Source organism: Anser anser, assembly GCF_964211835.1.
Source record: "Anser anser genome assembly, chromosome: 14".
Classification (NCBI taxonomy): domain Eukaryota; kingdom Metazoa; phylum Chordata; class Aves; order Anseriformes; family Anatidae; genus Anser; species Anser anser.
In genome coordinates, this window is record NC_139735.1 from 17,301,824 (window position 1) to 17,324,806 (window position 22,983).

General features: G+C 37.4%; 2 protein-coding genes across 26 annotated transcripts in view; both read right to left on the reverse strand.

Annotated features, from left to right (window-relative positions):
• Positions 1-22,983, reverse strand: part of TENM2 (teneurin transmembrane protein 2) — a 1,465,234-nt gene that overhangs the window by 1,436,074 nt on the left and 6,177 nt on the right. Inside the window, exons 1-2 of one of the 23 annotated variants that reach the window (XM_083799312.1) lie at positions 5,015-18,242; positions 4,378-4,647 (exon numbers count right to left, since the gene is read on the reverse strand). The exons of the other annotated variants lie outside the window; for them this stretch is intronic. The gene's annotated coding sequence lies outside the window, so the exon portion shown is untranslated. Of the gene's footprint in view, positions 1-4,377; positions 4,648-5,014; positions 18,243-22,983 lie in introns of those variants that run through there. 23 annotated transcript variants of the gene reach the window in all.
• LOC310881738 (uncharacterized protein) overlaps positions 1-22,983 on the reverse strand; it is a 796,919-nt gene that overhangs the window by 166,444 nt on the left and 607,492 nt on the right. The window lies entirely within an intron of this gene.

The following is a 22,983-nucleotide window of genomic DNA, read 5'->3' on the forward strand; positions in this document are numbered from 1 at the left end:
TATTACAAAGTAAAGTCCAGTTGCACATTAATTGTGAAAGCAATGCATAATTTCCTGATTAATGTTTCATGCCTAATATTCTTCCGCGGTCTGTCAGATGCTAAAGAACAATATGGCCAATCAATCTACAGAAAGTAGATTCAGACAAGGACTGAGCTCAGTTTTCATAAATCCTGATGCAATAATTTCACTCACAATAGATAATATTCTGAAGTTTATAAAAGCAACTGCCCAAACTGAATTCAAAAAATATTTTAGGTAATTAATCCTTTCACTAAAAGGATCCAGGACACTATGTTTTTCTAGTCCTTCATGCAACAAAGTATTAACTCCACTTCTTCCCAAAAAACGGACAACAAACCAGAGCAGGGGAAAGAGCAACGAGAGGGTAATATGCTGTCACCTTATACAAACCTTGGCTCACGGGGGTTTGTCTGGTCAGCAAAGGCTAAGCACGTCAAAGAAATGATATGTTCTGTCTCTCTAGAGGAGGATTTTTTATCCATGCTCCTCTGTCGAGGCAGGAAGGAGTATTCCTCCAGGAATGACACTCACCTGTCCTGTCAGCCAGAGGCAGGGTGTCACAGTCTTGAAAGAGTGTCAAAGAAATGAAAGGATGACAAAAGTGAGGAAAAACACAAAATACTAATAACACTAATAGTGCCAAAATGAGGGCATAATGTTTACATTAACTGTAAACAGCAGAAAAGCAAGCATGGCCTCTAACTTCTCTCTTCTACATTTGTCAATTCAGTGGCCAGATTTTTGGCAGGCCTAATCTGCCAGGCATAAAAATTAAAAGAACAATGCCAGGAACAACAACAAAAAGAATCTTTTTGTCTATTGGTTTTGTGGGACAACCCTCTGAAAGGTCTGACAGGTGAATTACTAAATCAGTGTCATTCAAAGAATGAAAACGCTGCAGAACCCAGAGAGAGCGGTTGGCACATCCTCAAAGCAGACCTTTAAAATGTTAAATAGTCAGGTGGAATGAGTGAACCAGAAAAAAAGTTTAAAAACAGATCTCTTGGTATGAACGGAACCGCTGGCCACCTATAGAAAGAAGAGACTTCAAAGGAAGAAAAAATAGTTGATTTCACTGGATGCTGAGGAAATTGCTGGAGACTTTGTGATCTAATGGATGCAGTAATGAGGGATGGGAAATATTTGATGAGATGTGTCACTGATTTCACTGGGTGACCTTAAGCAAGGCATGTGACTGAAGTTTGTCACTTTCCTCATTCCTAAAAGAAGTATTATTCTACCTATTTCACAGCAGTGTTTGGGAACTTGATTAATTTCCAAAAATTGCCTCCAGCCTCTTGGAGGAAGGTGACTCTTAATTGATTTTCCCTGAAGCAGACAATTTTGATTAGAATAAAAATGGTAGTAAAGCAACTGCAGATTTTCAAAGCCAGACTCCAGGGACAGATTCAGTATGTCCATTTTTTAATCCTTAACTAAACAATAAATATTTGCTGGGGGTGATAAGAGTATGTTTTGTGTTAAATTCCCTGCCCACACATAAGCTAGGTGAGCAGTTCTCCAGCTGTGAAAGTTAAGATTTCACTCTGCCTGTGTGTAGAGATGTATAAAAATTTATTGACCTGATGGGTATAGTTTGAACTATCAAAAAAAAAGTAACCTACTCATGAAACAAACAAACAAACAGAAATGACTTACGTGGTTTAAAGATGTTCTCAGAAAACCCACTAGTAATTTTTTTTTTTATATTCTTGTACTGTCATTCCCTATCACCTTCCAACCTCCAGTCAGATGTCTACAGAATCCTACTGGGACTCTCAGAAGCCAGAGGAGCTGAACAGCTTACTGCAGCAGCCAGCAGGACCTCCAGTTTTACCAACAGTTTTCTTATTTTCACTCTTTCTCAAACTCTGAGCTAAGTTTTCTTGGCTACTTTTTTTTTTTTTTTTTTTTTTGGGTGGGGGGGGGCAGGATTATTCCTTGACTTCAGACTTTCAGACTTAAAATGGGTTTCCCACACTTCTGCTATTATTTCATTGCAGGATCCATCTGAAAGATTTTTGAGTCCATCATGACAGTAGATAGTTTTTCAATGAGCTTGTTCAACAACAATGCTGTATATTAAGACCACTACTGCAAACATTTGCTATAACTTTCCAGGCTACACAGCAAATCCTATTCACGTCAGTGAAGGACCACACAAAATAAACACCCTTAGGCTGCAGAAGCAAGAGAAAACAAGCAAGGAGAAATCACAGTTTATTCTACTCATCTCTTTTTTAAAAACAAAATGCATTTTTAAACAGCTATTTTACTCTGCCACAGTCATGCTGATTCTTCATTTTACTGAATCATTCTCTGTGATGGCTTCAGTAAATACAAGCATTTGTTTTTATTCTCACCAATGTAACTGATTAAAATGACTTGGAGTATAGTGACTCAATACTTTGTATTCTTCCCTCTTGTGGAATTTACTTTTTTTTTTTTTTATCTTCTTAAAAGAACACTCAAGACTGTCAATACAAAAATTTTAAAGAGAAAAAATATTTCCCTTTTGTTCTCTTGCTATTTAATTTCCACACATCCTCATTTTCCGCAACGTGAGGTGCATATTATAAGATACACGGAAAAATGCCAGTGAAAAATGTCACGCTTTCCATCACCAAATATAAAATTTACCATTTAACCCATTCCCAAGAAATAATTCTTGCATTTTCCAATGTGGAGTGCTTCTAAATGAAATTTGAAAATATTATTTATCATGCTCCTTTTCTCAGCTTTCACAACCAGGCCTGTAGGATATAATTTTTATGATATCTACTTAACATTTTGTGGAAATTGCTTCAGAGAAATCTCTAAGCTATGCTAAAACAAACAGTACTCATCTTTATGTGTACTATGCCATAGCTGAAACCCAAGGAATCCAGAATTTACTGATGTGAATACATGTTTCTAACACTCACATAAGTAGGAAAAACACACTTTAACACCTCAAAACATCATGTGAAAAATAGGAATTTTTAGCTTAATAAAGTTTCAAACATCTACATACTACGCCTAATAATTAAAAAAAGTATTATTCTATTACTATAGATATTAACAGTGAAATTATTCTTGGTAATTGTCTGTACAGCAGTTTCTTGTAGTTAGTATTGTAAAAAATTGTTTCTTTAAGAAATTGACTAAAATGGAAAATAACACTAATAGCAATAACTACTTAAATGTTTTTGGTATCTTGTCCTATAAATAAGGTATTTTGTAAGGAAATCGTACTGGAATAAGAAAATACTTCATAAGCAAGTAATTGATTAAGGCGTTGTGTTGTGGGTAGGGCAGACAGTTTGGGAACCAATAATAGAGATACTCCAAAGAAAGTGTTTCAAATTTTGACAATCCACATATGTTGCTTACTGTCATTGTAATTGGGCTAGCGGCTAATCATCTAACCCATAAATAAAATGTCAAGGTGCTCTGCCTTTTTTTCATCTGCCTGTGTCCTGAACTGTACTCACAGTTGCTGTAGAAACAAGGGCACTGGGTTGTAGGGAAGGGGCTTGTACGGAAAGCGACACTGACATCTAATTCTGGGGACAGTATTTTTGAAGTACGTGCTACACATCTGAGTTTGCTTCAGTGGGAAAGGAATGTAACAGCTTGTCTACTCTCCAATTATTTCCCAGCATACACAAACAGAACCAGACTAACAGAGACTAAAAGAGACACGAACTTGCTAGTTATCTTAACTGCAGGAGGAAGTGGAATGCTTTTTTTTTTTAATTTCCCTTTACTACTTCCAGTACAGCCTTCATGAGTTACATAATACATAAACTGTCTTATTCTTTAACCAGAAGATAGATATAGAAGCTTTCACCTAAATACACAGATTTACACATATATATGCATGCGTATATATAAATACATTTCAAAAAGGCCTAACAAAATTGTAAATCTTCTATGATCTGCATAAAACTTACAAACAAAGACAGAATCCCAAACACTCAGGATCTGGGATTTGATTATAGAGTAACATTTGACAGTGATTAAATAGCTGGACTGAATCTTAGATTTTCTATGAGTCTTCTGCCACTGTTTCCTTTTGTATCATCCATTTTCCCTTCTTGCAGTATCTTATCTTACCTACTTGACTTATATGCAGTTCCTTCATCTGCTCCCATTTCAGAAGGGGTCTAACAGGAATCTATCTAGTGCTTTCACTTAGGTGCACAACAAGAGATGGAGGTGTTTGTAGCATGCTATGAAATTCTAGTACCACGCTGCTCCAGCCCCTGACCAAGCAGCATGAGCATTTCAATGACCAGATTCCAGACATGATACAACAAAGCATAGGAGAAGAAAAAACAAAACACCATAACCCAACCCCCCTCACCGTACCTGAAATATGACTGCCCATGAAGACATTCACATGAACAGCCTTGTTCAAGCCTTGTTCCCAGGGCTGGACTTTCCTCCTCTTCCAGGACAGCTTGGCTCAGCCCCTCAACGGCTGCCTCCGCACTCGCACTGTGCACCGCGGTCTGTCACCTTCCCCAGCTTATTCAGGAAAACGTTCACTTTGTTTCAAGCCCAATATAATGCAACAAGATGGAATGTTTCAAGTAAAAGCTCCAATTTGATGCACTCTTATTCCATAAGCAGGTGTTACTGTTTTGCCAGAAATTAATGAAACACAAGCTCGATTAAAAAAACAAACAAACAAACAGACTCTTAATAAGTTAAAGACAGTCAAATTCCCTCCCACCAACAGACTTAGAGTACTAAATAAAACTGACAATTGCTGTAGCACAGATTTACTTCCAAAGAATTCACTGGTGAAAGCATTAAAAAGCGCCTTTTTTTTCTTTTTAAAATCACAGTATAATCCAGCACTTCAGGAGGAAAAGTCTGAAGGAAAGCATATGTACTGCAATTTGCACCCATCACATTCTCAACCACTTATTTCTTTCAGAATCCTACTATATTAAAGGATTGGGTTTTGCACATTTCCCTTCGTAGGAAAACTTTGACTTACCTAAGTACTAAGCAGCCCTACATTTCACTCAAAGCAAGCAACATACTCCAAATCCTTGTGGTTGAAATGATATCTTGAAAAGGTTATAACAATATGTATTTTTCCTAAAATTGACTGTTTTCAAGTATTCACTGCCATTTTCAGAGGAAAGTTCATTACAGTACACTTTGTGTCAAAAACAACTTTCTAGGGGAGAAAAAAAGACTTTTTGAGACTTAATACAGAAATATGAAGAAACGTAAGAAGTTTTCATCTGAATGTACCACAATCCTGAGGATGACTGGGGTTGACAGCGTTTAAATGTCATAGATACATTATTAAATTTTGGTTTCAGACTCCATCATCTGTTTACACTTTTGCCCTCAGCTACACAAAGACTCAGTTCAACAAAAATCTGCATATAATTTAAATATAACATTTTAAGAATTATTCCTCCAGTGCCAAGTGCAATATATTCCAAGATAGATTTAATTATCAAGTAGAAGAGCAGATTAAAAAAAAAAATCTAGATTGTTCTCCATTAAGTAACATTTTTCAATAAACTTTGCAAACTCCTTTGCATGGAAGCCACTTTCCACCTCTTTCCACGTAGATAGCTTGAAAAGTAAATTTGATAAAATAAGGAGGAAAGAAATAGAATCTGACAAGGAGAAAAAAAAATCAAAGTGAATATTGTTTTAATTGAAATGTTTGTATTACTTCTGACTTCCAAAACATCAGACTATTGCATTTTATGTAAAGACTCCGAAATGTCAATATTATTTCTATATAAAAATCAGAATGAATAGATCCCAGGCTCCTAGCGGGGATGTTTTGATAAAAGCATTGTTACAAAAAGAAAGGAAAGATAATTATAAAATCATTTGACATCATTTTTTTTCAAACAAAATTTGGTCAAAATACTTCTGAGATGCAAAATATCTTCAAAGAAAAGAATACAACAACTAGTAATCATGAGCATGAATTTGGGATCGAGAACATTCTTGCAGTTTTCTTCCTGTCACAGTTTTACAGTTTCCCCCCCGCACTTTACCCACCCTTTCCTCACTACATCGGTTGATCACTATTATCCAAGATCCACCTAACTGGTTTCAACAATGGCTGACGTACATGGTTAAATGCAGCCTCTCCCTCAGTGCTGGGGCACAGCACTCTCCTGGCTGGCATCTATTTTCAGGAACCTTGCAAGAGCATGCTCAAAATTACTTGGGAGGAAGAAACAGAAGTCAGGCAGATGCCCACATTGTAAACACTGTCTTCAACCCTAGCATTTATGATGTAAGGACAGGTGAAAATGTGAGTGTTGTATTATGATTCTCAAATACTGTTTCTTGTGAATATATGATGCGGTACAGTCAGACGCTACTCTCAGTTCATTTTGGTTTGATCCAATTTATGTGAAAGCTGCAGGCAACATCCCGACAAATTCAGTAGCACAGCCTTGTCACTATAGATGAATATACATGCACATAACTCACAACTTCACCCTTTTTTAGACTGGGCTCACAGAATGAATGGCACTAGGTACTGATGCTATACCAAATATTTTTAAGTCTGTATATATGATTGTTAAAAAAAGTCTCGAAACAGTTGGCTATCTTCTTTACTCCTCTGAAAGTCATGACTTGTGCTTGAGAAGAGATTTGTGAAGTTTCTATACTGCTTTGCTTGTTCATACCAAGCATTTGATCAGCACATTTTGAACTGCACCATTGTTCACTTCTCCAGCAAATGATTTTCCCAAAATTTAAAGAGAGAAATAAATTATACTACATAAAGTGGTATTTTTCTGCATAATGTAAATCCCCGGCCATAACGTCTGCAGAAAATAATGGCAGGTAGTACTTTCACATGAAAAAAAAATATATATATATCACAATAGGTTTAGACACTGAGGTAGGACTTTTTGAAACAGTTGTTCTATGAGCCCATTAACTTCAAAAATTACTTGAGTTCCTCAGCTACTTAAATGTTCAGAAAAAAAATCTTTAACCTGAACTATCTGATTTATGGGCTCTTATCCAGAGCTTCCAGATTGCAATGAGATGTCTAAACAAAATGGTATGCACCTCAATTACACCCACGAAACTGCAGACAAAGTCATAAGAACCTTACTGATATGTCCTTAAAACTGTGGTCCACCATAAGGTGGCAAATATGTATAGATTAAAAACACAGAGGTCAAAAGCTAATCTTTCCTGATTCTATCCATAAATAGATTGTATGGCTAGAATGAGTCAGATATTTTCTGCAGCTGTCAAAAGCACTGGATATTTTACATGTACTTGGTTTGGAATTATGATAGTTTTTAAGTGCTTCAAAATACCAAGTGTACTTTTTTCCATTATTCGTATTGATTTAGTTATTCCTCGATTTCCAGCAAAAAAGTTGTTCCTTGATTTCCACTTCACTATTTTCTAAGCAGTCCATGTAAAACAGCATCCCTAGCAACTGTAAATACTGTGCCAATTTGCACCACTTCAGTTAATTACCATATACATTTCTGCAGTGAAATAGTATGAGTATTACATAGGATAACAGCTTCTTAGGTGCAAACCTTCCAGTTGGTCAGGTATCACTCATCATATTTCACCTGCTAACAGAGCTGACAAAAGATCATACACTACACAAATCTCTACTGATGCTCAGGCAAGACTCATGCATTTTAAATATTTGAGCTTTTTCTTTCTCTGAGAGGAAACTTGCCACTTTATAATTAAAGATAGAAAAGGACACTGAAAACAACAGGCCACATTTTGATCTCTTCTGCCAGTACAATGCAGGAATACTACTCCAAAGCAACATCAGGTATAAAGCTTTTGCAAGTTCAGGTGAACGTCTCTGCTGTGGTCCCCAAAAATCACATAGCTGTGTCCATTACAAGTTTCAAAGGAGACAGGCACAGTAACAAACCTGACATTGCAACCTGCCTTTGAGAGGAAATTCAGTGACACAGAAAAGCACATTTGACAAGTACATAGTGAGTTCTGCTAAGAAATGCATAGCTTTGTGCATGGGGTGGAGGTGGCGTTGTCTGAGGTTCTTTCATTTTGTTTTGTTTTTGTTTTTTTTTTTTAGTATATGCACTGATGTAATTTTTCCTTTTTTAATGTAAATTTTTATGCAGCTACATTTTCACAGAACTGAACAAGTCGATTGTTGCTTCAGCTTGCCCTGAGCAGTACATGAAGCTTTCCTCTAGGGAATTTTTATCCTAAAATCACTTTACACCACCCTCACCCTAAAAAGAGGCCTTAAAGAAAGTGAAATTACATTTGCATTCCCTGCCAAATCTCTTCCAAAGATTTATGAAGCCATTTTTCATGAACATAAGAATGAGAACTGTTTGTGTTTTTTTTTTTCCACTGCTGAAACATATCAGAGCAAGCTGATGTCACCTAGGACAGGATTGTTGAATGCAATTAGTAAATGTTACAGAAGTGTGAAAACATCTTTCACTGATGCAATTCTACAATTACAAAATGAGAGATGCAATCTGTAAGTTACTCCTTACGCAATATAAGGCATTTCATGCACAGAATGAGGCTTGTCTAGAAATAAAGTTATAAAAAGTAGGATTTGTGAATGTTACATTTTAGAAAAGTCAGTCTCCTAGGCTAAATATGCAGTATAATGAGGAAAGATTTTCATTTTTTGCATGCATAAGTTCTAAGTGCAGTATTTATCATTTGCTAAATCACACTCATTTTTCTGCGTTTTGCCAGCAGTTGCATCAATTGTCATTTAACTGCTCTAAATAATGTGTTCTCTTCCCTGCTGCATTAAACTATTTCTATCAAGGCTAATGATTTTCTGATTTCCACATGCCAGTGAGCTTGGCAGTAACAAATGATACCTCTCTTTTGCATGTTGCAAGTAGCTTAAATTATATTTTACATACCCATTTAAAGGATCATTAGTTAAGTTAATATCCTTGGTATTCCGGAGGATCAAGCATTTTGGTAGAGGATAGTCTCACTATATATTCTCTGCTTGCTCTGAGTACATTTTGAAGAGCTTGGCCTGTTAAACTCACACTCGCTACACAGGAATTAGCTGTAGAAACCCTGAATATCTCTTAAGGCCACAGCTATTTTGGCTTACCACCACTCTGAAGTTGTTCTTATAAGGAATTTCTCAGAGGCTGGGGAACTATATATTTCAAAACAGAAGCCATCAAAACCTTTTATGTTACAAATGCATTTATAAAATATTTTCTAAACATAATGAGCAAGAAGCAAATAAAAACTTGATTTCTAGGGGACCAGAACAGGAACTGCCTGAATTCTGTATGAAATCAGTGAGATCACTGCTGTATCTGATTTAGACATTCACACAATAGAATGTCTGAAGCCAAACAGCAAACATAGATGGACAAGTTTATAGGCATAGACTCCAAAGTCAAAATCATACCCCATGTTTAACTGGGGTGTTCCTTTAAGTTACACACCATGACTAATTGTAATTTGAGGCTATGCATTACGCTGTGCAGTAATCTGCCAGTGCAACATTAGCAATATCCAATGCAGTATCACTTGGTGATATTGTCATTTGACAAAATGGGCTGTTTTTCTCAGTAAATTTAGGATTTGAACGCCTTTCTCACCATCAGCCGCGCCTCTCCCCTCCCCATCCTTTTAATCCTTAAGAAAAAGGCGGCAAAGGCTGAAAGCGGTGGAGGGAGTGCGCAGAGTGAAATGGCACAAGCAAATATCCTCAAGAAAGTCAGAGGCAGTGAGCAATTGTTTTCCTTCTGCAGCTGTGAAGGACACACAACAAGGTCTGCTCCTGTAGAGCTTGCTCTGTATGAATCCCACATGGCATTTTTCTAGCTTAGGGGCCTGATCATCAGGTTCTCTTTTGTCAGCTACCTTCCATCTCTGTGTATACATACATCTTGCACACAGATCTTAAAGAGAGACAAAGGCACACACACAAAAAAACTACAGACTCCCAAACAGAACAATGACAAAACAGAGAAGAGGTGCTGTGAGAACCACCTCAGCTCAGCTGAAAAACGAGCTGATATTGCTTCTTTTTATGTCCACTGGTTTTTAATCTGTTTTTGACTATTTATAACTCTGTCAAAAACACAACTTACGTGCTGAACGTTTCATCACTGATAAGTTTGCTCAGGCTACTGGCTCCAGCTTTTTGTTAGTTCTACAACTTCCACATTACATCAGGTAAGTGGGCAGGTTAAGGTAGTCCATTCCTGGCCAAGTTGCTATAACTACTGTTTCCAGAAACATATTTCTAGTGATTTAATATTAAGTACCATAAGTGGTCTAATATTCAGTACCGTGTCAGATTCTTCATCATTCACAGGAGATGTATATAGTAAACTATAGTAAATACTGTTCAGTAGAGCTACCCAAAAGAGGAGTAAGAGTTGCTTGGTTTATCTTACCTTAGTTCCACAGTTCAGCACAGTCCCAGGTTGAAAGGATCCCACGGGAGGCTGGCTGGGCCCAGCACAGCCCACTCAACACCTGCAGCCCGGCCCGCACCCCACCAAGGCACAGGGCTGGTGGCTCCCTGCACACCACACACACCCTGCCTACCGGGATGCCATGAGCACCACACTGGGCTGCTGGAGAGACCCCTCCAGCCACACTCTTTTGAATGAAGTAGAATACATAACATACACAAGCTGCCACCCAATAAACAGCTTTGCCATCCACTGCAGTTGCCACAGAAGTAGTGGCTCATGAATTCGTGTCAATTTTGCCATTTATCATGCATTGACAGTTTTGCTGAAATGCTGTCTAGTACACCCATCCAATTTTTATCTTAGAGAATCACAGAATATCCCAAGCTGGGAGGAACCCACAAGGTTCATCAAGTCCAACTCCTGGCTCCACGCAGGACCACCCAAAAATCAGGCCATGTGTCTGAGAGCATTGTCCAAATGCTTCTTGACCTCCAGCAGCCTCAGGGCCATGACCACTGCCCTGGGGAGCCTGTCCCAGTGCCTGACCACCTCTGGGTGCAGAACCTTTCCCTAACCCCCAGCCCGACCCTCCCCTGTCCCAGCTCCATGCCGTTCCCTCGGGTCCTGTCGCTGTCCCCAGAGAGCAGAGCTCAGCGCCTGCCCCTCTGCTCCCCTCGTGAGGGAGCTGCAGGCCGCCATGAGGCCTCCCCTCGGCCTGCTCTGCTCTGGGCCGAACAAGCCAAGGGACCTCAGCTGCTCCTCATACGTCTTGCCCTCCAGAACCATATTTCAGTTTATTGTCAAAATACGATCCTTTACCTCCAATGCCCTGTTTATGTAATTCCACTATATCTTTGGCATTGCAGGTTATAAAACAATTAAAACTCAGACTTGAAATGGACTGAAAAGAGGACAAATACAAGTCAAACCCCTCTTCTTAGTAGAGATACAACCAGGAATTTTAGTGGAAGCTTCCTCCTGTTCATAATATTGATTTTCATGGTAAGTGCACAAAACAGCTAAAGCAGTCCCTTAAATATTTACCCACAAGTGATCTTAATCTATTATTGCTTGCACATCTGACTAACTGCTATTTGACAATTGCTGATGTATTACAGTATCCTGGATATGCTCTCTATACAATATTTGATAATTAGCATCCCTCAGATACATTGTCAATGAGAAGTATCTTCCCTGCTTTACATGCACCATATTTCTTTCAGCAAATGTTTCATCTACATAACTGTGCAAACCTGTAGTTGTAGCTTTGCAAGGTAAGCCCCCAAATACCAATTAAAAGGTGTTAATTGACATGTTTAATCTTTGAAAGGGCTGATCAGTAACAGAATATAGTTGTTGTTTTTTTTTTTTCCTTCTTTCTATTTTTCTGTGAAAGAAAGACTACCAAAAGATACTATAGTCCCAAGCTGTATTACTAGCGGGAAGATAAATATTTCCCCACACCTAATGTGGGGCTTGCAGAACACTTTTAGCCAGCTTGGAGAGCTCCTGAGGAAAGCCTCACAGCCTGGCACTGTGCTGGATGTTGGCTTACATGGGACAAGGCTCTTCACTGGCTGGCACTCCATGAGCACAAGGAAAAAATGCCTGTATATAGCTCTGGTCCAAGAAAAAACAGAAGTGAACTAATTCAAAAATGCTTGGTTGGATGTCTCATATCTTCCATTTCTGGCCCAAATTATGCTTTACCCTTTACAGCACAGATGTGAGAGCAGGAACACAACACTTGCAAATCATGTTGCTGCCATTACTTGCACATCTGTACTGCAGTGTTTTTTCCACAAACCCAACATATTCCTCAGATTTTCAAATATAGGAAAAGTAACAAACTTATTCCAGATTATCTAAAATACACCTTTTGAATCTCTTTAAAGTAACTGGCAATAAATCCACATTACTGTGGGCGGCCTTGAAGTATTTCTGAATTCAAAAAGCAAATTATATCCATAGATTTCTTTCCAGTTTATTCATAAAAAGATACAGATGGTCTACCCAGAAGTCAAATAGGCATGCCTCAGGTATAAACTACAGGCTTTTATTATCTGTCAAGTAATGATAGAAAAAGGACAAGCCTCTTAAAATCAGTGTGCTGTAATCATAGAACATGTTCTCATTACAGATTTCTTAGCAAATGGAATCTATAGCTTCTGTAAAGAGAAAACAGTAAATACAACATATATGTTATCTAGTCACCAGGGAACAACTGTATACTTTTATGACACATAAGAGGGCCTTTGTAAGTTGCCACAAACTTAGGAAAGTTTTCATACACCTTATTAGTCCTTTCATTCTTTATAGGCCTTATTTATATTTAAGTTACTTCCTTCAGTTTTTCTACTAGTCGTACTACTGTACAATATTGGTATTCCATACAAACTACCACAAGAATAAATAGTTAAAAAGTGGCTAAAATGCGTGCAACGATTTATGAATTGCAGTCCTTGAAAGGGACAAAAATGCAAACATACTCTCACTGTCAGCATTTCCCCCTTCACTATCCCTAGCTTGGAGGTTTACCAGGACAGTTTCTGCTGTACCTTTCTGTTCCTGCCTGAGACACTCTGAGAAGTGGCAAGTTCTCAACATTTTTGCTTTTCTTCACAGCTTCAGTAACTTGTGCAGATTCATTCCCTGCAGTGCTCTCATTGAGTAGTCCTTGTGCCTTCATCTATTTAATTAGGTCACAACATAATACTTCTTTCAGTACTTCAGATAATCAAGGGCAAATCAGGTATCCAGCAAAATATACCTTGGTCAGATACGGCTGTCATTGGTTACTTTGAATGTAAATGAGTACAAAATGTACTATGAACACAATGCACTTTTAATGCCATTAGCTTTTTCTAAAACATTCTTAACTGGCATACAACATCTACCTCTAAATGGAAGAAACAGAATGGATATTTTTATTTTTATTTTTTATTTTCTCCTCAGAAATGAGCAAAGCTAGTGTACAGAAACTATAATAAGGAGTTATCATAGCCAGAGGGAATCTATTAAATTTCAATTAAGGGTATAAACTTCAGGCTATAAAACTGAAAGGGACAAACATCCCTTCAGATCATTATGAAAGGCATCTTTAAAAATCAGATCCTAAAGGACTAGATAGATTAAATCCTTCCATAAATTTAAAAATCCCAATTCACAACCAGCAGAAGATAGAGCTAGACCAATTTATTCATGGTGTATTTTATTTTATTCAACAGAATATAACATTATTCTGCTGTGTCAAGTTATAACCCCCAACTCATAGAGGTAGCGTTTGATTTCATTTCCATTGCCTTGGGCAAACATGGCTGAGCATCCACAAGGCTGTGTCAGATGCTGATTGATTCATCTGAGGCTGGAAGATAATAGAAACTCTTCAAATTGATTGTAAGAAAAAGAAATCTGAATTGGGACATTAGGCAAAGTGCAAACCACTTTTGTGAGCCTAATTTTAAAAATTACTTTAACAAGAGAAACACAGATTTTAATTCAAAATTTTCACATAAGCTTACCACAGCCCATTAAAATTTATCTGTTGTATTACATTATCTAAATTTTGTGGAGATTAGAGGCTATATGAAGCTTAGAAACCTAGAAGTTAAAAAGGCACATTCTAGACAGTCATTTATGCGCTCAATCAAGAAGCTCAGTTTCTTCGGTGCCTAGTGTGTGTTTTCCAAGCAGTGGAAGGTTCTCATCTAACACCTTGGCTTCATAATCTTTTAACAGGCTATTGCTCATTTAAGCCCTCAAATTCAACATAATGCAATTAGGAAATCAGAACAAGAGCAAGGGTAGCAGCACAGCTTTTCAAGGCTAGATGATCAGGTGAATAAAATACACAGAACTCAAACCAGAGTTACTGAGGACCTCTGTAGTACACAACTCACGTGAGAGTAGAGGTAGGTGAGCTCGTAGCAGTATTACAGCCTCAGCAGCAAGTACGCTGTCTTGCTAATTTACAGTATTAGCAATATAAACACACCTTAATCTTCAAATATTGATAGCAAAGGTAGAGATCATTTTCCTGCCTCTGTCTTGTTCCCACACCCGAACCTCCAGCTCTCTCATTATACCATCAGTCATGTAAGAGGTTAGTGCTTGCAACAAGTCTCTCAAGGGTGCATTGGGAAGGAGCTATAAAGTGGACAGCTTGGCATAAAGACATCCTGCCTTTTAAGTGCAGTTGTCTAGGAGATGAAGCTCATTCTCCTGTACATATAACAGCGGGTTTGGTGCCATCACACAGTACATATACAAACAGGAAAAAATTGAAACTGGAATTAAACAGAAAATGAATCATAAATACTACCAATAAATAAAAGCTGTAGTACCAGGAAATTAATCATGCTTTTCCCAAATCCCATTAAATCGCAGGACTTTGTTTAACCTGACTGACAATGCATGCCCTGCTATGAATTGTGAACAGCTGAGACTGTGAACACAAGGTAAAGAGTACATTGCCTTTTATGACATTTTACTGCTCACAGGTCCAGTGTTTGGGAATGGCAAGCTTATAATAAAAATTTTCATTTTATAATTGAAATAAATGAATATGAAGACAGCAAAAAAAAAAAAAAAGTCTGATAGGTAAAGCTGCTGACACCATTCTCCTTACTTGACTTACATGAAGAGTAACATGGATGGATATATGTAGGGATAACATCTGCAATGCAGCAACTCAAAATATTATTATTTGCTGGAGATTCATAAATCTGTCAGATTCTGAGTCCCCATGTGATACTCTCAGTGAGTGTGTTAGAAGTTAACTGGGAATGCATAAAATGATACTAAACATTAAGGGAGTCAGTGAAATTGCTCTACCTACACAGCAGTTTAGTTACTTTGGTTCTCCTATTGATACAGCCTAAGCTCAGCCTCAAGCTGAGATTGCTCAATGACAGCTTCCCAGTGAAGCCACCAACAGCACTAGCTCTTCCAAGTTTTGCAGTCATGGTCCTCGCAAAAATCACAGATCACTGATTCTTGCTAAGAGATCCTCACTCAGTAATGATTTATCCAGGACAGTTTCAGCCTCTTGGCCTCTAGGAATAGTTTCTGTAGGGTATCATCAGTCCACTGAGCCACCTACTTCTATTAGAAGTACTGTATAAGCTGTGGTGTCTGCAGCACGTTTTAGGAACCGGGTTGATTGTTAGGTCAGAATCCCTGCTGTAGACCAATGGTTATAATTTACACATGGCTAAATATCCTTCCTTTTTTGAGAATATATCTGTACTGATCAGTTTAGGATTTTTATTTTATTGGTGTTTTATTTGAACCTCAGATGCATGAACTCTTTCAAACTCTACATACTTGAATGCTTTGCACCACCAGTCTCCTCCTCTTTTTTTTTTTTTTTTTAAACTGTATAGTGATTTCTAATTTATAGCTACCTCCTTTCTCACCTTTGCTCTAGACTCAAGGTACCACTATTCTGGTGTTGGTTGGTTGGTTGGTTTGTTTGTTTTTTTCCCTCCCAGGTAATTTCACTGCCTTAATAGAGGTGATTTTCTTTTCATTTGTTATTTCCTCTACCATTCCTTGGCTTCACTGTCACAGAAACAATGCTCGGTCATTTCCATGAAAAGAAAACATGTAGGTGGATTTGATCAAAATAATTCTGAGATTTTTTCCACTCTGTTTAGTCACTAGTTTTCACATGTTCTCAATATTTTTGTGTGTAATACATTATAGATGACATACACTAAGTCAATACATGAATTTCATACTATGTGCATTACTTGATTACATTATACTTGAACACAAACATTTAAAATTGCCTTCCAGCCTTCTAGATCTATTATAAGTAATTCTTAAGTTTCTTATATAATGTAGTGGTGTGTGAACAGCCCATGGCTTTAAATGCATGTACTTGTGACCCAGTAACTTCCAAAATAGAGTGCAGAGTCTCCCCTTTTCCTGCACTGCCAGGGGAGGGAATGTAAAAGCATAGCTCCAGGTGCTTGAATAAGCACTGCAAATACTGTGCCCCTCTGCTCCCAGCCCAGGAGCTACATCTTGGGAGCCAGAACTGAATAGCCCAGAAGACTGATTCTTATAAAACTGACCTGACTGGAGCCTTGAACCCATAACCCATACGGGAAATTATCTCTAGCTATGGTTGACTTTAAAAATGTGCAAATACATCTCCAGCCCATGAGCTGAGAAACAATGGTACAGCCCTCAGTTTTCAGCTCAATGTGCCAATTCTACTGACACCACTACCCAATGACAGGACAAAAAGAACTGTAAGTTAAAAAAAAAAAAAAAAAAAGCCACATGTTGAATTTGAATGGTCCTCTGAGATTCACACCCTTTATCTAGCAAATGGCTTCAACTGAACTTTTTAATTATTATAGTTGTACTTCTCCATTTTAACTCTCCTAAACCATGGTGTAGGGATGATATTCTATTCATGTTGATGTAAAAGTTGCCCCCCCATTTGCTTATTAAAAAAAAATATCTATGAATCCATGACAGTGTCCTATTTGTGATATTCTTTAAATATTCATACAACTATATAGCCACATTAGGCACGAAGTAAAAGCAACACCAGTTGTAATTGAAATAGACTACGGTAACATTAGCCATTGAATTTAATTGCTGGGAGAGCTTATTCTTTCCTTTGGGATTAGTGAGGAATCACTGCTCCTGTACATACAAAATTTCCTTGTACTGAGGGATTTTCCAGTGTACCAGAAATAAAATGCCTGTTAATAAGGGGCTTTATTTATGAAATTTGGGTGGTCTTTAATTCCTCCTCTTGATTATTCTGTATAATTAGGGAACTGAGGGGGAGCAAGGCAAAGACTCTTAATACAATCTAGTATGGCCGCAGGTAATTTCTGTAAGGCCAAAGAGTAAAAAAATATGGAAAAGTAAGTAAGTGGGCTGCAAAAGCCTGATGAAAAAGCTGTAAGGATGGCTCTCCTCTGAAATATAACAACTTACACTTATGTTGGAGAGTGACTAATCAGGACTTGGAAGGGCCTGCATGTGGAGATGAGAAACAGCAAATATCCACAAGCTGACTAATAATAACCAGTAGCTTATTTGTGCTGTGTTCTCTGCTATGATGCATTAACTGAATTAAAACACGTTGAGAACGCTGATATACTGCAACTGGACCTGAGTAAGTCTTGATGATGCTGTGCCATGTAAAATGGATCTAGCAGCTAAGACCTCTGTTAGTTTAGGGAATCTCTGGGTTCTGCTTCATTCATTTCACAGAACAGACATCTCTGTAGATAGTGCTGGCAAGAAATTTCAGATGAAATCTTTATTCTGAATATATAAATATATCTACAGACACTATGGACAGAAGAGAGAATATCAAGTGCCCAAGTGATGGCCACAGGTAAAGAGAATGTATGTCATTAAAAGTAAATGCATTTATGTTGTGGACTTGGACCACAGTAAAAAAAAAGAAAGAAATTCAGTACAGAAATGCCACTTTCAATATATCTAATATAAATGGAAGCTCTGCTAACTTCTTTGTTAAGCAGAAGCTACCAGTACATTTAAGAGATATTCATATTCTCCTGTCTTTCAGGTGGCTATTCCTTCAAGTTACACTTTCCTCTTTCTAAGGGGACTATCACGCATCTGAAAAACATGAACTGCATGGGGAAGTGCTAACTAGAGCTAAAAATACAAAGGATAATTGGGGGTAAACAAATTCCAAAGTTCAGTTTTTGCATGGTCAAGTAAGGAACTCAAGATCAAATCTGACAAATTTAAAGTTTAATTCCATTCCTCTCAAAAAAAAAAAAAAAATCCTTCCCTCCCCTCCCTCCCCCAACTATTATTCTACCCATATAGAGACAGCAGTCTTAAATGACATGTGTATCAGAGAGATTAGGTAGTGCCTGTGAACCATTCTCCTGAAGGGTAAAATGTCACCATGAGCTATTATTTGCATAATATACATGGAAATATGAAATTAGATTTTTTCAGTATTTTTTTGAAAACTCTTGACATTTTTTGCTGTCATTCACATCTTGATTTAAATGTTTAGACATGCAGAAAAATTGGTCAGAAGCATTACCCATTATTCAATTAACACCTGTTTTTATATTCAACCATATCTGCTGTCAATTAGAAACAGTGGTGTAGTAGTAAGCAGCATTGCCAATTGCACAATTTAAATTTTGCAACATATGATGCAGTTGAAGATGTTAATTTCCAGTAACATTTAGGCATAGGAAGTGTTGGAAAGGGGGATTTTTCATTTCACTTTTTCCTGTCAACATTTGTCCACATAGAAAAAGCTTGAAGGACTCACATTGCAAAGGTGAATGAATATTTGACTGAACAGTCTTGAGCTATAACAGTCTAAAAAGAATTGTGGAAAAGAAAAAGAAAGCTGTTCACCATAATGTATGGAGGAAGAAGTTACAAACATTTACATTGTAAGCATGTCCCCTTAAATCTGACTACAGTAGAAGACAACATGTAAATGCGTGTAAAATTGGTAAATGAAGGCTCTGGTGCACGTACAGAAACACTGAACAGTCTCTAAACCATAGCCTGGGCAAATTATAGCAGCAGATTAGAAGTTGTTCCATTTTAAGAGGTGTATCAATGTGAGTTGGTACAGATAATAAGGGAGCTGTAGCACTCTAAGGCTTTGGCCTTTTTTTGTGGTTCCTTCCTGGACAATTCTGATGATGAACATCACATTTTAGCTCTGGTAGTTAGACACGAAGGCAGTCTGTCTATTCATTTTCCATGATAGCCTCCATTATGCTGAATTATTCTGTTTTCCACTATTACAGCATGCTTGATGGTAGTTCCACAGAAAATGTACAGTACTGATACGTGCCGATTAAGTACATGTGATTTCCTATCTACAACAGTTATACTGCACTATTTGGAGTTATTGCCAGTGCCAAAACTTATTGAACCGTAAGATCCTGTGATCACTGTTATCCATCTGTGCAAATATCCAAAATGCAGCTAAGGTCACTGCAATCTAAAAGTGAATGACAGAGAGGAAAGGGTATACAAACCAGCAGTGATGGAAACAGGCTGCGCTATGAGCTAGTCATTAGCAATAAAACATGCATGCGCAGGGAGAATAATACCTCCTTGTGAAGCAGTTGTATTAATTAAAAAAAAAAAAAGAAAGAAAAGCACAAAGGCAAGAGGAAGTCAATATTACTAGTATGGACTACAACTTGAAGATGCAGCTGAAGTGAAGGATATCAGCAATTCTTGTAGCATCACCTCACTGAAACGTCAAGAAATATTCTTTTCAAAGGAGTTAATTACTAACAATAAGGAACCAAAATTTTAAGGTACTGTTCTTGTGGACCCCCAAGGTCAGTGAGAAGAGCATGATATTAAGTAAAAGTCACCCAGCGAGATAAAAGTGAAAACTGGCTTTGAAAGTTCTGGCTAAAATGGGCACCACTTGGAGAGAAAGCAGCTCACCCAAAATCTCTCTCAAATTGAGAGTTGCTCTCACTTTGTTGCTGCCCTCAAGTAGCTGCCACCCATGCACTGAGGGATGGCTCAGCACCACGCAGTAAGAGATAAGATACTGCTTGTGTTCCTCCGTTTCAAAATGTCTTTTAAGATATTTTGCTACGGAGGAGAGAAAATGACTTACACGCTATTTTCCATGCAGTCTAGTCCTTAATGTTCTAAGTGTACCAGAGAGACAGGTCAAAAACACAATGCTCCTACAGGAAGTCTGCCTTTTCCCCTTCCCTTCCAAGCACAAGCAGCACCTTCTAACGTCCTCTCTGACCTAACTACATGAGTATTTGTAATGCAGGAGGCATGTAAATATTGTGCAAAAGGATAGGACTCCAGTTGCAGGAAAGATGGGAGATGAGCTTCTCTTATGCTTTCTCACAGGAAATAGTGACTCACTGCAGAGCATGGAGGCTGATGAAGTGTGTTTATGGCACAGTAGTGGTGAATGTTTGTCCACACCTACAACAGCCACAGGTAGTGACGGTTCTTATATAATTACACAAAGTTATCCTTTTTTGTGTACTAATCAAGCAAGACAAGAAGCAAGCAGCACCACCAGTAAAACAACAGAATAAATGTTGCCATTTTGCCTACAAGCAATGGTTTGGTCTGCTCAAATGCACAATACACAAATGCATTTGAACAGATCTTCATCACTTCATAACTTCTAATTTTTTGCACAACGTTTTAAACGGTTCCCTGGGCTATGTTCTGACAAACTGAGAAAGCCCAGACCCCACAGGAGCGTAAGATGATCTTGCGTATAGAAATATACAATGAAGAGGTTTGGGATATTTTGCTTTATAATTGAAGGAAAAATTTCAGCATGACACACAAGACCCTATCATTTTGGGTTTCTTGAGTGAATTTGTGAAAAGCTACATCAGATAACAGGCAGGAGGACTTTACTCTTATAAATATATATATATATATATATATATAATTTTAAAAATAAAAACAATGAATAAACTACAAGATCCAGCAACCTGCAAGAACCATGACATAAATATTACTTAGACCTGTTCATGGTGATCCAAGTGCATACAACTAGAACTGAGGTACAAACCCCAAAACATACAAGTATAATATGCAGTGAGGTTTTCATAACAGTAAGATAGCTTGAAGTTCTTGTTCTCTCTCACGTAAAATAGAATAAAACCTGAGGTGAGAAACTTACGAGCTCAGATAGTACAGATACTCTCGCTAACACTTATTCTTCACATTTTGCTCCTGCCCCGCTATTTGCTGTAGAATAAACATCTCGCAGTTTGGTCATGTTTTGAAATCATGTCCCAATAAGAGGAATTCCAGATAAATCCAATCTAAGCAACTTACAGCCCGCCAAAATGAATACTGGTTGGTATTCAGTCCTTTAGAGAAATCAAGATACCACAAAGACAAATCTCAAGACCGATTATTTTTCCTTTTGAAATCATGCATTATTTCCCTTTTGAACCTTGGCTGGTTAAACAACTTCTCACATTCAGTGTTTTCTAAGTTTGAATCTACTAAGGCAAACGTTCAGAATCTTTCAGGGCTTACTGTGTTTATTGTTGTCTCTTATGAGATAGAATTCTAGGATTCGTCAGTAACTACTGGATTTTTCACATCCAGACCAACAGTGCTCAGGAAATGATTTATATCTCTTAGTAAAAGTCATTCAACAACTACATTTCGTAATTGGCAGATCAAGTTGGTGACGTTCCCGTTGGACTTGTGGCTGCTATGTTCCAGGTAAATGCTTAATGCCCACACTGCTGTCAATCTTTAGTTTTCACTGAATAGATGTGACTCTCAAAAAAAATAGATGTGACTCTTTCTTTAGCTGTTTATTAAGTACTATTGCATAAATTTAATGGAATCTACAATATTCATTAGAATCAAATGTCCTTCATCAGACATTTAAAACAGCCTAAGTTCTTTGAGGAACATTATAATCTGCAAACTGACTTTTGAGAAGAATCAACAGGAAACAAAACAGGAAAGGACATTTTGAAAGTCCACGAGGCCAGCTGTGCCTAATAGCACCTGATATTATCTGGTCTATTTTTTCAAAGCTGTAGCAATAGAGACTGTACAAGCTGTACAGAAAAACTGCTCTGGTGTCGCTAAGGGTCCACATATCTCTTGCTGCATTTTCAGTTCAGTATTTCTTTCCCTATTTTACCATAGTCACAGAGAACAGATTATTGATTTTCCTTTCATATCAACCCCTTATGCATCTTATGTATCCACTAAGCGTAGACCAAAATAAAAAAAAAAAAAAATCAGTTTTTGTAGTCTTATTTTCTGTCAAGCTTCCTAATATTGTTACTAACAATCAGATTACAAAGACTGACTTTACTAAAGAAAAAAAAAGAAAAAAAAAAAAGAAAAAAAGAAAAAAAACATGAACTTCTTTCCCTGAAATTTAACATCAAACCATCTTCATCTGCTACATGATTGGTACCATATCCTTTACTACAGACCCATTCCTTAGCCCGTTTCTCTGCATCATTTTTTTTATGAGGCTGGTTCACCCTGCTTGCATATAGAACACAGTATTTCAAAAGAGTAATTTGGAATAATTTGGGGCAGTTTTTTCCAAGCATCTCAAGACCACTATGCACCTAATCACCTCCTAAAGTATCTGCCATCACACATAAATGTAATAAACTCTAAATTCTTTTGTCTATGTGTTATGGAAGTGTTCAGTTATGCCATATATCTCTTTAGAAAAGTATCTGATATATTTTTCTAATCCGATAGTAAACCACAGAAAATTATAGAGAATTATTTCATCAATAACTTTGTCGATCATGATGATCTTTTTTTTTTTTTTTTTCCTGAAGTCAAGGAAGATTTCCAAGTATAATTGGAACTTTTAGGAATTAAATTGCATATGATGAATGCAGTGAATGTAGGACACACAGGAAAAACATTTCAATAATATTAACATCAGGAATATATCATAGCAATATTTCTCTGATACAGCAAAAGGGTTAACTATTATAAAAAAAATAATAATGGGAAGCTTCATAGATAGCAGAGCTTTCCTCAT